General features: G+C 43.4%; 1 protein-coding gene across 1 annotated transcript in view; it reads right to left on the reverse strand.

Moving 5' to 3' along the window:
- MYO3B (myosin IIIB) overlaps nucleotides 1–12,151 on the reverse strand; it is a 476,027-nt gene that overhangs the window by 418,359 nt on the left and 45,517 nt on the right. The window lies entirely within an intron of this gene.

The raw sequence follows: 12,151 nt of genomic DNA on the forward strand, positions 1-12,151 counted from the left end.
TGGTGCTGAACTGCTGCCAGCCCACTAGCAAAACACGCAGGTAGGACAGTGGTGGCTCTGTTGTGTGCACCCTCTTGTGGGAGCAGCCAGGCAGGAGGCCTTGGGAGGGGCCAGCAGACACTGGGAGCATGCAGATCAGATGCGCCCCAGTCCCCGCAGGAAAGGCAGCTCTGCTGTCTCTCACGTTGGCAGTCAGTGGGGGCTGTGGTCATTCAGAGTAAGATGGAGAACCTTGGCGGGTGGGCGTCTATGGTGTTTTGCTGCAGCTGCCCCACATGAGTGTAACCTTCTGGGCTCCATGCAGGTTCAAGCTCTACCTCTGCCTACTCTACAGGCAACTCCTCCTGCCAATCTAAGTGTCTATAGGGGTCGTGGGATCTTTTCTAGCTAGGATCCCAGAGGTTTGTGGCAGGAGTGTAGTGCCACAGAGTTCCTTCATTCACCCCTTCCTGAGAACCTTTTCAGTACCAGGAGCTGGTCCTGGTGCTCAGTGACTCCATGTGGGCTTCCCAGCTTCCTCCCTCTTTAATCTTGGTGTCTGCATCACCTCTCTTATCAACTTTCAGTGTTTTTTCTCAAAAGATCTGCTCGAAGTGTGATGATTTACTGCATATTTTGTTTTCTCTCAGTGGGAGAGGCACTTCCTGGCTTCATCTAGTCAGCCGTCTTATCACTGCCCGCCCCACCCCCCGCCCCAGAACAGCTCTTCACAGCATCACCAGTTTTCTCCGAGTTGTCATATCCAATGGTGAAATCTCAATCTTCACCTTGCTTGACTCAGGAGAATTTGATGCAGTTGATCATTTACTCTCTTAGCCCTTTCTTCCTTGGCTTCTGGAATACTACCCTCTTACTCTTCTCTTATCTCAATGGCTACTCCTTCTCAAACTCCTTTCCTGGCTTTTCTTCATCTTTCTTATCTATAAATGTGGGAATAGCACTCAGGAGCTCTTGTCTTCTTCACACACATCCACTGCCCAGGTAAATTCTACTCATCCCATGACATTAAATATGTAGACTCTGATGACTCCTGCATTTATGTCTCCAGTCTAGGTGTCTCCACTGAACTCCAGACTTGTATCAACTGCATACTCAATGTCGCCACTCAGATGACAAATTTGCATCTCAAACTTAATGTCTGAAAAGGAACTCTTGATTCGGCTGCGTACTCCCACCAAGTTAGCTCCTTGCACAACTGTCTCCAACTTGGAAAATGGAAATTCCTGTTTTGCAGTTGCTCGAGTCAAAAATCTTGAGATTTTCACTAAGTCCTCTCTCCCTCTCATACCCTACATCCAATCCATAAGCAAACCTATCAGCACTACCTCCAAATTATATCCATAATCCAACTATGTCTCACTACCTCCACCTTGGTCCAAGCTGCCATTCTCCCTTACTTAAATTATGACAAGAGCCTCTTACCTTGAGTCCCTGCTTCTACTCTTACCACCTCCTTCCCTAATATTCCATTCTCCACATAGTATGCAGAATATCCCTTTAAAACAGAAGTTAATTCCTGTTACTTTTCTACTCCAAACCCTAATGGCTTCCTATCTCATTCACAGAAATATTCAAAATCACTACAATAACTCCTAAGGTACTATATGATCTGTCCCCAGCTCTCTCCAGGGCATCATCACCTACCACTCTCCACTGTTCTCATGTGCTCCAGCTGCCTTGGTCTCCTTGTTATTCCTAAAACGTCCCACCATGTTCCCACCTCATTCCCACCTCAGGACCTTTGCACTTGTGTTTCCTCTAAATGTGGCTTGCTCCCTTATTCCCTTGAGACATTTTTCTTCATCTTATCAGAGAAGCCTTCTCTCAGCACATTATATAACAAACTCCACCCCAACTGTCACTCTGTATTCTCTTTATCTCACTTTATTTTTCTTCATACGGGCACATATTGTCACCTAGCATATTATTTATTTTTACTTATTATTTCTTTCCCCCTCTAGAATGTAAGCTCCATGAGGACAGGGACTGTTTTGTTTACTGCCATGCCTGATACAGTTCCTGACCATAGTAAATACTCAAAACATATTTAATAAATGATTGAATAAACTAGTTCCAAGCATCAACTTATAGTCCATGTGTAAGTAGGCCACTACTCATACACATGCTCTTAGAGAATTAAAATAATTTTAATTAAATGTCTTGTATTTTGCCAAACTCATTTGGCAACATTTTCCCTTAAGGTCATTCTTTCCTTACTTACAATTTTGTGCCAGGTGCATTGACTCTTTACAATCCCTTTCCAGTTGGAGAGCGTATTATTACCAATCCAACGAACTATTTCCTTGTAGATATACATATTTAGTAACAGTTGGGTTTTTTCCTTTTTAATAGACACTGAAGTGATAACATGCAAACTGTGGAAAGGAAGGCAGTGAAGGGTGGAGCCAGCAGGAGGACTGTGATCTTCCGGTAAGTGCATTATCATCAAGGCAAAGATGCAACATATTTTCCATTTGTTCCTTTGAAGTCATTGGAAGAATGGTGATCTATGCCAGATCAAGGCAGATCACCAAGCCTAATGATCAGAGAGGTAAGCCAACTTCCCCATATTTACTTCTCCTGGCCTTAAATTTGAACTTAGGAGTCAGAATGTATGAGATCCAGCCACGGATCTAACTAGCCATCTCTCTAACTAGCCATATCACCTAGGAAAACTCACTCCCAGTCTCTGGGCTTCCTCCTCTGCTTATGATTGTATGAATATCATCAGTGGTTTTAGCTGCTTTTGGATCCTAGACCCTTTTCAGAGCAATGGACCATAGCTTCCTAGAACTATGCTATAACAAAGTACCACAAACCAGCTGGCTTAGAAAAACAGAAATTTATTGTCTTACAATAGGCCAATTCTGGAAACTAGCAGTCCAAAGTCAAGGTTTCAGCAAGACCATTCACTTTCTAAAACCTGTAAGGGAAGGATCCTTCCTTGCCTCTTTCAGCTTCTGGTAGCCCAGGCATTCCTGGGCCTCTATGTGTCTGTCTCTGTGTCTAAATTAACTCCTTTCCATAAAGACACCAGTCATATTGAATTAGGGTCCACCCGATGACTTCATTCAGCTTGATTACTTCTGTAAAGACCCTATTTCCAAATAAAGTCAAATTCTGAGACACTGGGGATTAGGATTTCAATGTATCTTTTCTGAGAAACACGATTCAACCCATAAAAACCATTTTCCTAAAAATGGTGCATTTTGCAATCAATCTTGATTGAATGCAGATCCCTTCAAGCTTGCCCTCTGCCACTTATTTGTTTTTATTAACTGTGTGTCCTTGAGCCAATCACGACATTGAGTCCTGAATACTCTGAACTCTAACATGAAGAAAAAAAAAAAAACCTACCTATCACAGTTGCAGTAAAGATTCAAAGAAACTGTATAAGACAGTAAATGTAAATTGTGAAGGGACAAACAATTGTAAAAAAGCTATGTACAGCTGACACAGACAGGAAACAGGGAAATACTGGGTAGAAGAGGGCGGTTCCCTGGCAAAGGCCCCACCCTGAAGCCTGAATACCTGTGGTCCTAAGTGAGAACAGGCATTCCTGTTTTTGTACCCCAAAAAGTTGCTTTTTGGCCCACCACATCCCCTCACCTGTGCCCATATAAATCTCGAACCCCACGCTCCAGAAGGAGAAGCGCAGACAAGCAGACAAATGGCAGAATGGCATGAGAAGAGAAAGAGAGTCTGAACATCAGAAGTTCGGCTCAGGACAGTGGGAGAGTTGGCCACTAGACAGCCAAACTCCAGGGGAAGATCATCTTCCCACTCCATCCCCCGTCCAGCTCCTCATCCATCCTGCTGAGAGCCACCTCCACCACCCAATAAAACCCTACATTCAACATTCTTCAAGTCTGTGTGTGACCCAATTCTTCCAGGACACTGGACAAGAGCTCGGGATACAGAAGGCTGTCACACGGGCCCTCTACCCTTGCAAAAAGGCAGAGGATCTACTGAGCTGGTTGACACTTAAGCTATCCATGGATGGCAAACCTAAAGGAACGCACTGTAACACATGCCCACTTGGGCTCCTGCACCTGTCCATCTGCATGCCCCCCTTCCCGTAATGTGTTTGAGCAGCAACAGCAACCAGACAGAAAAGCCACACCCCTGTCACGTCCTGCGATGGGGGTCAGGGAACGCTCCCATTTCACAGTGGCTGAACTGGGACCCAAAGCTACTGGTTTAAGACAGTAGTCTCCAAACTTTTTTGACTGCACACTTCATCAGTAACAAATGTTAAGTATATGGTCCAGTAACTATTTCCTTTCTTATCAATTGTGTACAAGTGTTACTAAATTTTAAAATCAATAAGATGAAATAAATAACATGTTTTAACAGTACCCCCAAAATATTTTGTAGTTGAATTGTAGTGGTTTATCTTTCTGATCTGAATGCTGAATAATTTTGATGGTGTTATGCTAACAACTTCATACATAAAACACACTTATGAAGAGGGCTCATCATCAATAATAGTGGATATAAATCCGTATTTCCAATAGTCTTCATGGTAATTTTGAATTTTTTAATGATTTCTTGGCAGATCTGATTAGCCTGTCATTGTTCTAAACCTCAAGTGGCTGATGAAGAGCTTGTCATAGGAGAAGTGTCAGCTTTCAGCCATTTTTTTCTGTTGCTCACTTTTGCCTGTATTAGTAGAATTAGATTCAGTCTGAGGTTTCTTTACAGAAATCTTTTAAAGCCACTTGTCCATTTTGTGAAGGTCTCTTTAGTTGAAACTCAGGGACTTTTGCCATATAACCACTAACGAGGCACCCTTAAATGAAAATGCTTTCCAGAATTCTAGAACTGAACCACCAAGTGGAGCTTCCTCAGCCTTTTTGCTATGGAGCTCCCTCATGATTCATCTGTAAATCCAACCAGACAGGACTGTCTGACGTTCGGACTGAGCAAAGGCAGCAGTGATCATCTTTATACTTAGTAATAGGAAAGCATAATTTGTTTCTTGTTTTTCAATTTGAAATACTTAGGAACAGAAGTTCTAATATTTTCTCTCTGCACTCCAAGGGATTGGTTCAGATGCTCCTGCATTGGAGACCACGGGAATAGTCAGTAACTCTCCCTTATTTCTCTTCTCCCTCAAGCAAATGTTGATATGAATAAGAACATCTGTTACTAAACTGCTGAGGCCAAAAGGGTTAGGTTTGGGGCAGAGGAAATGTGGAGGAAGGTGGGCAGGGTGGTGTGGGTTTGTTTTCTCTCTAGCTCCTTGGACTAATTAAAAGAATAAGGATAAAAATAGAAAGTTCTGTTTATATAGAGGGAGCTGATGTTACTCTGTTGAGAGAGGAGAGCCAAAATGGTGAGGCTCTGGCCACAAGCAGAGTTGCTCAGGGACCTAAGTGGCAGAGAATGGCTCAGAGCTCAGGATAGGGGCTACCTCCCTTCCTCTGGGTGGAACCCAGTGCTTTGGCACCCAGGACTGGAGGCTTTGGGAGTTACCAGAATGAGTAGCCCGCAAAGGCCTGGATGTTCTGATGGTAGATAAGCAGGCAGTAAACGTGGCCAAAGAAGAACTAGATGGGAGAGAAATAACAAGGTAGAGGCCACACAATAATGATAGCTCAAAATGGCTGTGAGTACATAAGGAGCACGCTCTTGAAGGTTTCTAAAAATTCTTGGGCAATACTTTGGGAGGTGTTGTAAGCAGAATAAAGATGTCCATGTCCTAATACCCAGAACCTGTGAATATGTTAGGTTATATGGCAAGGGAGGATTAAGCTTACAGGAAGGTATGGTTACCAATCAGCTGACAAAATAGGAAGATTATCCTGGATTACCTGGGTGGGTCCAGTATAATCAAAAGGGTCTTTAAATTGGGGGAGAGGGAGGTAGAAGATACAGTGTCAGAGTGGTGCAATGTGAGAAAGACTAAAGCAGCCTTTGGTGGCTTTTAAGATAGAAGGGAGCCACAAGTCGAGAAATCCAGGCAGCTTCTAGAAGCTGGAAAAGGCAAGAAAACAGATTCTCTCCTAGAGCCTCCAGAAAGGAACACAGCCCTATGACACCTTGATTTTAGCCCCGGGAGACCCATTTCAGATTTCTGACTTTCAGAACTAGAGGATAATAAATCTGTGCTGTTTTATACTACTAAATGTATGGTAATTTGTTACTACAGTTTCTTAGAACTAACAAAAGAGGTATGCAGCTCAGATTTTGCTAGTATGGGACTGAGCCTGACGACATCAGACCCACATAAATATAAGGCAGTATTATCAGGCAGATAGGATCCCTGTGACTTGGAGGCCTAGGTGTGACTAATTTGAAACCCCTCCTCAGCCCTGCAAGTGGGAGACTTCCTATCCCTTCACTCTTCCGGAAGGAAGGAGGAAAGAAAGAGATATTTTCATCAGAGATAAGTGTGGACTGTAGGAGTGAGGGCAGCCAGGAGGGGTCTTGCCAATCAAGACTGATGAGTAATGCAGCATGAACACAAGAGCTTCCAGTCCAAGCAATAGGCGGCATAGAAAGAGGGGGCGCTGGGAACCATGAATCCAGAGAGCAAGCCAAACTTGCCACCAAGAATGTGAGGCCAAAGGAAGCAAGAGCTGAAGGTTCAGATGTAGAGGAAGCAAGAAGAAAGGAGGGTTCAGGAGGGGACTCCCCACACAGTGCTCCTCACCATTCCTTGTGCTATGGTCTGAATGTTTATGTCCCCTCAAAATTCATAGGTTGAAATCTAATCACCAGTGTGATTGTTGTAGGAAATGGGGTCTTTGGAGGGAATTAGGTCATGAGGACAGACTTCTCATGAATGGGATTAGTACCTTTGTAAAAGAGGCCTAAGAGAGACCCCCTCTTGCTTTCCCCCATGTGAAGACACAGCAAGAAGTTACCATCTATGAACCAGAAAGTGAGCCCTCATCAGACACCAAATCTGATGACATCTTGATCTTGGACTTCCCAGCTTCCAGGACTGTGAGAAACAAATTTCTATTGTTTGTAAGCTACCCAGTCTAAGTCAGGTATTTTGTTATAGCAGCTTGAATGAACTAAGACACCCTAAATGGGCCAGTTGCTTGGCATGGAGGTAAAGAATAAAACCTTGATGAGGCCTGGTAGAAGTCAATGCCCATTCCCCATCACCAGGATGAAGCATGATGTCAGGATGCTGCCTGCCCTCTGTGCAGGCTTTAAGCCCCTTTGGGACATAAGAAGCAGATGGTGCTGCTCTTCGGATCATATTCCACAGGTGCTTGACCCTTGCCCAGATGGACACCTGAATCTTCTCGGAAATCCTAACTTCGGAGGACCTGTGCCAGATAGGCCACAACAGCTCTCAATGCCCCTAAGTGCTACTGTGTTCTGAGATGGAAAGATTGAAGGTGAAAAGCTATGTCTTTATTCTGTACTTCATTCTGGAAGTACTGAGTCTGGGAAGAACTCAGAGAAGAAATGTAGAGCTCCCTTCTCCACCCTGAGCTCTGCAGAAGAGTCTGGATAGAAAAGGAAGTTCTTGGCTCAGCTGTCTGGAGCAAGGGAGAGGAGGAATCTCTCATGTACCCACTTCCTGTCTAGAAGCAGACTGAGACCTGCCAAGCACGTTATGTAAGATTGTCTTGACTTCTACAGAAATGCCACTTAGGGGTTGAAGAACGGAAGGCTGGCCAATCTAACCCCCATACCCACCCCTAAGACTCTGCTAGGAAGAATACCTACCTCCCTCCCCGCATTGTCCCATCCCTAACCATGCCCTAGGCAGACCTCCAGGATGCTACTAGGAGCAATGGACTCCAAACTAGATAGTCAACTGTACTAGTTTCCTAGGGCTGCCATAAGAAAGTACCACAAACCAGGTGGCTTTAAACAATAGAAATTTATGCTTTCACAGTTCTGGAAGCTAGAAATCCAAAATCAAGGTGTTGGTAGGGCCATGCTCCCTCTGAAGCCTCTAGGGGAGGATCCTTCCTTGACTCTTCTAGTGTGGCCTCCTTCCTGTGTGTCTGTCTTTATATGATGTTCGTGTGTGTGTGTGTGTGTTTGTGGGTCCATGTCCAAATTTTCCTCTTCTTATAAGGATACCAGTCACATTGGGTTAAGGATCAACTCTGCTCCAGTATAACCTTATCTTAAGTGAGCTAATTATGTCCACATGACGCTATTTGCAAATAAAGTACTGGAGGTTAAAACTTCAACATATCTGTTTGTGGGGGGCACACCACAGTTCAACTCATAACATCACCACTGGCTATCCTGCTAGAATCCTTTTTTCTGCTTTTATATTCTTCATAATGTGCAACACACTTCGATTGATATCATCCCTCATTTCTCAGTTATCAACCATGGGGTGGGAATAGGGAAGGTAGGAGCAAGAATTTCCAGAGGGAGACTCTGTAGTTTTAAAATATCAACAAAAAAAAACAAACAAGGGTCTGATAGTTGTTTCAGGGAAGGGTTTTACTCAACCCCTTCGGAATCATCTAGGGAACTTGTAAATATAAAATAATATGCATGTTATCCCAAAATTATATTTGTAAAATTAATTGTATTTGTATATAAATGCTGAACTTGACCCAAACCAATTAAATTGAAATTCCTGGGGAATGGTACCCAGGCACTGGTATCTTTTTATTATTTATTTATTTATTTATTTATTTATTTATTTATTTTATTATACTTTAAATTCTAGGGTACATGTGCACAACGTGCAGGTTTGTTAGGTTTGTTACATACGTATACATGAGGCACTGGTATGTTTTTAAAGTTCCCAGGGTATTCTCATCTATAGCAAGGATGGAGGACCCTGTCTTGGGTGAGACTTGCTGCTATAGTCAGTGGCCCCAGCCCTGCAGTTGGTAGCTATTCTCATTCCTGTCTATTGAGAAGCCACAGAATGTAGAGAGGATACTTAAGAAAACTTTACATAAGCCCTGTTATCTGAGTGCAGAACATTCTTGCTCAAGAATGGTAGCCATTTATTCCGCTCTGAAAGGTGAAATGATGGAATAGTAACAGAGCAGGAGCAGAACCAGAACCCAGGCATTGGAATCCCAGTTTGAAATGTCAGCTTCAGGTTTAGAGTTCTGCCAGGGAAATACTCCCTTGTGGCAGTTTTGGTGTGGTACTCAGAAGGAAGACATCATTCCATCTGGCTAGGACAGAGCCACTTTGGGGGATGCTGGTGGTGAGTACTCTATCAAACCTCAGGTTTCATGCCAGATGGTCTTACTGTTTGACCCCCCCATTGGGCTTACAGCTACAAATAAATTCATTTTTCACCGTGAGCTATTAAAGTCATGGCTCTTTCAACCTATACAGTTCACCAGGGTTTCCAAGGGTTCTATTTGCTAGTTAGAGACCCCCATTGCCTTTAACAACTAAGATATTTTGGGATTCCAAGCCTGTCATCCAGCACACCAACCAACCCTTCCTTGAATGTGACAGAAAGGCTGCCAATGTCCTCCAACTCATTAAATATTTTTAAGTGTTCAGTTGGCAGGATGGTCAGCAGAGTCCTGCCTCAGGCCCCCAGAAATTCCCCCAGTCAGTGTGTTCATACCAACACAATTATTCCCCAGCCAGTGTATTCATACTGACACAATTTTCCCCCAGCCAGCGTGTTCATATTGACACAATTATCCAGTGTCCCTCAATACAATCTTTCCCGGGTTGTGATTCCATCGCTACCACCATTCTCCAGTCTATGTTTTTCCATCTTAGCCACTAAGATATCACAACAGATTTTACTTAAGGCCAAAGATACAAATATATTATGTCTAAAATAGTCCCTATTCATACCAGTCTAACAATAACACCAAATAAGGAAATTATCTGACATGGCTTGTTTATAATGAACCCATGCTAATTCCTAGTGATCACAGCTTTCTAAGAATTCACACACTATTCAAGGAGAAAATAAAAGAATTTTTAGTAATTATCCCAAGATGAAAGTCAAGCTCACCAGATAGTAGTCTGCAGGCTCTGCCCTCTTCCCTTATTTGAAGAATTGAAGCACATCCTCCCTTTTCCACTCCTCTGATACTGTTTCTGTTCTCCAGAATTCTAAGAGCACTGATAGTGGGGCAGCAGTCTCACTTGTATATTCCCTAAGCACCTGGAGTATCACTCTTCCCCAAAGAAACCTGAACTTATCTGCAACAACCAGGTGCTCTCCTTACAATCCCCTCACCTGGCTTCAGTTTTCTGTCTCCTTTTGCCAATGTTTTGAGCCTTTCCAGGTTGGGCTGGTAAAAAAATATACTATCTATGGTAGAGGAAATAGCAAAATGGGACTCAATTTTGAATCAATGACCCTAAGTTTAGAACTCCTGCTATTGTCCCTTTATCTGCAGACAAAAAATTTCTAGAACCCTGGAGAAGATTGAACCTACTGAGGTGGCTAAAAGGACCCTATAGAAGGAGGCAGCCAAGACCAGTCATACAACTCATCAACCAAGCATAAAACCACCACAAAAACTGATAGAACTGATAGCAAAGGAAAAGAACCATGGCCCTAGTTCTCTTCAGAGGATGACAGCATCACCACTCATTGTAGACATCATGGCAGTGGAGCCTAAGGCCAGCCCTGCTTCCTCATGTGCAGTTCCTGTCACAGCACTCATGTATGTGTGTGAGGGTGAGGTGTATGTGACCATATCTCTTAAGAGTGTGTCTATTTACAAAGGAGTTGTGACAATGGATACTAACGGCAGAGTCCTTCACACAGATGCAATGTAAGTAGTAGGGACTTGAGAAATCAGCCTTCATTCTCTCTTAATTCCTCATACAATCATCAGTCAATTAGCTGAACTTTCAAATGACTGATCTCATGGGTGGCTCTTTTTGAATAGAAGCTTTCAATTCTTCAGCTGCAAGGGAAAGAAAATTCCTCACAATATAAATATGCCCTTGAGATATGTTCCTTGGTAGCATCCAGCATGAATTGAATGCTTACTATGAAATATTCAGAGCTCTTTACATTCATTAATTCCCACAATAGCTCTATGAGGTCGACATTATTATATCTTCGTTTTATAAGGGAGGACACTGACACACACAGACATGAAGGAACTTGATCAAGTTCACACTGGTGAACTTGAAAGTGATGGAGCTGCTAGTTGAACCCGTGTAGATTGATGTAGAATACTGTAATAACTTGAGAGCAAAACTGGTCCAATTTTCTATTCCTTCCTCTATCTATGCTTAGAACCCTGTCACCAATATGAGAACTACCTCAGGCTAGCCTGCTGGAAGATAAGAAACCACATGGACTGGAGCCAAGTCATCCTAGCCAAGGCTATCCTAGACCAACCAACACAGCCAAATCCTCAGCTGATCACAGATGCATAAGCAAGCCCAGCCAAGATCTGCAGAACCACCCAGAGAACCCATAGACTTGTGAAAAATCATAAATGTTTGTTGTTTAAGCAACTAAGTTTGGGGATGGTTTGTTACATACTAGTAGTTAACTGATACAAACAACCATGCTGGACCACTATACTATATTTTCCTTCTAATGATACTGGCTTCACTTGACTCTAGGATCCTCCAGGAATGGCCAGCTGCAGCTGTGAAGAACCTTCCTTTAGACTATCACCTCATTGCTCTTCATCCCTGTCTTACCCCTGCCCCTATCATTATGCCAACCCATAAAGGCAGTTATAATTATTCCTCACCTTTATTCCTTAGTTTTTTCTGGAGTAGAGAGGAAACTAGGGTGCCTCAACTCTAGTACAATTTTGAGCTCTGTTTCCTTGCCTACTTCTTTGCCCATCTCTTCATCATTTAGGAGCTGGGTTGGAATTAGCCACAGTCAGCGGTTCCAAAACAATGAAACCAGGGTAATGAGAAGAAGGCACAGATAGCACTGTAAATCAACCCCTCGCACCTTTGGCCTGTCTCTCAGGGTGAGCTTCTTACTCAGTAGTGGTGGGAACCCAAAGTCCCTGAAGGCATGCTCCTGCTTTGCCACCTGATCCCCAAATGAAACCTTGCAAAGCTAAATTCTCCCTGCCTGCCAGGACTCAGGCAGGGGGCAGCAAGCAGTACCTACATAGGACTGAATGGCCCCAGCTGCTCTACTCGAATTTAAAAATAATTTGGAAATGTGTTCCACAGAGTGAAAGCCTTCTGGGGCATTTCTGCCAGATGCCTCCAGCTACTGGGTTCCCACGGA

Source organism: Hylobates moloch, unplaced genomic scaffold, assembly GCF_009828535.3.
Source record: "Hylobates moloch isolate HMO894 unplaced genomic scaffold, HMol_V3 SCAFFOLD_1, whole genome shotgun sequence".
NCBI classification, from domain to species: domain Eukaryota; kingdom Metazoa; phylum Chordata; class Mammalia; order Primates; family Hylobatidae; genus Hylobates; species Hylobates moloch.